Source organism: Mandrillus leucophaeus, unplaced genomic scaffold, assembly GCF_000951045.1.
Source record: "Mandrillus leucophaeus isolate KB7577 unplaced genomic scaffold, Mleu.le_1.0 Scaffold106, whole genome shotgun sequence".
In the NCBI taxonomy this organism is placed as follows: Eukaryota; Metazoa; Chordata; class Mammalia; order Primates; family Cercopithecidae; genus Mandrillus; species Mandrillus leucophaeus.
Genome location: NW_012098765.1, coordinates 2,694,082 through 2,697,128, shown reverse-complemented (window position 1 = coordinate 2,697,128; position 3,047 = coordinate 2,694,082). Strand labels below are relative to the sequence as shown.

The window sequence follows — 3,047 nt, the reverse complement described above, 5'->3', positions numbered from 1 at the left end:
CCTCCCGAGTAGCTGGGACTACAGGCGCCCGCCACCTCCCCCGGCTAGTTTTTTGTATTTTTTAGTAGAGACAGGGTTTCACCGTGTTAGCCAGGATGATCTCGATCTCATGACCTTGTGATCCGCCCGTCTCGGCCTCCCAAAGTGCTGGGATTACAGGCTTGAGCCACCGTGTCTGGCCCTTTTTGTATCTTTAGTAGAGATGGGGTTTCACCATGTTGACCAGGCTGGTCTCGAACTCCTGACCTCGTGATCCACCTGCCTCGGCCTCCCATAGTGCTGGGATTACAGGTGTGAGCCACTGCACCCGGCCTTAACTGCTCTTCCTTTAGTTCCTCAAATGCATGGTGCTGCTTCCTGCCTTCTGGCCTTTGCACGTGCTGTGCCCTCTGCCTGGAACACCCTTTACTCTCTTTCCCCAGTCCCCCCAGTCACTTGTACTTCCTCTGTATGCTGACCTGCAGCAAACCAAGCACTCTGTGGGTCCAGGGACTGTGTCATATTTCCTGCCATCTCCCTGGCCCTTTATAAACACAAAAGCACAGGCATTACTGTCCCAGGGACCTTGGTCCAAACTCCAGCTCTGCCACCTACCAGCTGAGGAACCTCATGCAACCTCTTCCATGATTGGACCTCAGCTTTCTCATCTCTGAAGTGAAGATCACAGGACCAGCATCCCCATGCTATGTGACCACCTTTCATAGGGGAATGACACAAGATCTGTGCTGCCCTCACACATGGGGGAGCAGCAGGGGCTTGCATGGGGCCAATATGGGCATTCTATTTTTTTTTTTTTTTTTTTGAGACGAAGTCTCACTCTCTTGCCCAGGCTGGAGTGCAGTGGTGTGATCTTGGCTCACTGCAACCTTCGCCTCCCAGGTTCAAGTGATTCTCCCACCTCAGCCTCCAGAGTAGCTGGGATTACAGGTGTGCGCCACAATGCCCGGCTAATTTTGTATTTTTAGTAGAGATGGGGTTTCACCATGTTGGCCAGGCTGGTCTCAAACTTAAATGACCTGCCTGCCTTGGCCTCCTGAAATGCAGGGATTACAGGCGTTAGCCACTGCACTGGGCTTAATGTGGGCATTCTTTTTTTTTTTTTTGAGATGAGGTCTTGCTCTGTAGCCCAGGCTGGAGTGCAGTGGCACAGTCTCGGCTCACTGCAAGCTGTGCCTCCTGGGTTCATGCCATTCTCCTGCCTCAGCCTCCCGAGTAGCTGGGAATACAGAGGCCTGCCACCACGCCTGGCTAATTTTTTTTATTTTTGGTAGAGATGGGGTTTCATCGTGTTAGCCAGGATGGTTTCGATATCCTGACCTCGTGATCCACCTGTCTCGGACTACCAAAGTGCTGGGATTACAGGCGTGAGCCACTGCGCCCGGCATGATTTTTCATATTTTCCTTTGCTCTATCCTTCTCTACCTATGTGTATATATATGTGTGTCTATATAAACATTAAATATAGTATATATTACATACGATAAGTATATACATATGTCTAGAAACACATGTATATGCACACACACACATATATATACTTTTTTCCTATTTTAGAGTAAGTTGTAGAGGTCGTGCCCTTTTTAGTCTTTTTAATTTTTATTTATATTTTTTATAGAGATGTGGGTCTTCCTGTGTTACCTGTTACCCAGGCTGGTCTCAAACTGCTGGACCCAAGTAGTCGACCCACTTCAGCTTCCCAAAGTGCTGGGATTACAGGCGTGAGCCATGGTGCCTGGCCTCTTTTTAAGCTTTTTAAAAATCTCAGCCATCGGCCACGCATGGTGGCTCACGCCTGTAATCCCAGCACTTTGGGAGGCCAAGGCGGGCGGATCACGAGGTCAGGAGATGGAGACCATCCTGGTTAACACGGTGAAACCCCGTCTCTACTAAAAATACAAAAAAAATTAGCCGGGCATGATGGCGGGCACCTGTAGTCCCAGCTACTTGGATGACTGAGGCAGGATAATGGCGTGAACTCGGGAGGCAGAGCTTGCAGTGAGCCGAGATCATGCCACTGCACTCCAGCCTGGGCGACAGAGTGGCACTCTGTCTCAAAAAAAAAAAAAAAACTCAGTCATCAATACAAAATATTTCATTGCCTAACCTGGTGTACACAAACCCATACATATATAATTGAAATGAGTTTCCACTTTGGGAGGCCGAGGCGGGCGGATCACGAGGTCAGGAGATTGAGACCATCCTGGCTAACACGGTGAAACCCCGTCTCTACTAAAAAAAATACAAAAAAATTAGCCGGGCGAGGTGGCGGGCGCCTGTAGTCCCACCTACTCAGGAGGCTGAGACAGGAGAATGGCGTGAACCCGGGAGGCGGAGCTTGCAGTGAGCCGAGATCCTGCCACTGCACTCCAGCCCGGGCCGCAGAGCGAGACTCCGTCTCAAAAAAAAAAAAAAAAAAAAAAAAAAGAAAGAAATGAGTTTCATAAAACTAATACTTAAAGTGATACATTTTGATACTATGTCATCATTTGTCACCCTATATTGTTGATACACATTGTGACCATATGTTTCAGATCTCACTATAACTCACAGTTTGAGAAGCATCAGGTTGCAACAGCCCTGCAAGGTAGGTATCATTATCCTGTCCACATTGATGGGGAAACTGAGACAATTTTAGACAACTGGGCCAGGATCACACAGCTAGTAGGTAGAGAAGGTTGAATTTTTACCTAAGTGAGTCTGATCCAGAGACTGCAAAATTCAATGCTAGTCTAAGTACTTCCTACATAAGATCTCATTTAATTATCCCAAGAGCCCTAGGGCAAGTACTACCAGTTTCACCATGACCTTACACATGTCTAGGTACACAGATGACAAGGCATTTGGCCACACAGGCTGTAAGCCGCGGAGCTGGTGACTTGAATGTGGGCAGGCTGGCACCAGAGTTCATGCCTGTCAAGACTCTTGGTCCTACAGAACCATTGTGAACTCCAGTTAATCCAAGCCCTTTCCCTCCCTCTCTCCCTCCCTTCCTTCCTTCCTTCCTTCCTTCCTTCCTTCCTTCCTTCCTTCCTTCCTTCCTTCCTTCC

The 3,047-nt window shown here is 48.5% G+C and overlaps 1 protein-coding gene across 1 annotated transcript in view; it reads right to left on the bottom strand.

The window, feature by feature from the left end:
* The window catches only part of BLVRB (biliverdin reductase B), a 28,261-nt gene that overhangs the window by 20,543 nt on the left and 4,671 nt on the right, over positions 1 to 3,047 (bottom strand). The window lies entirely within an intron of this gene.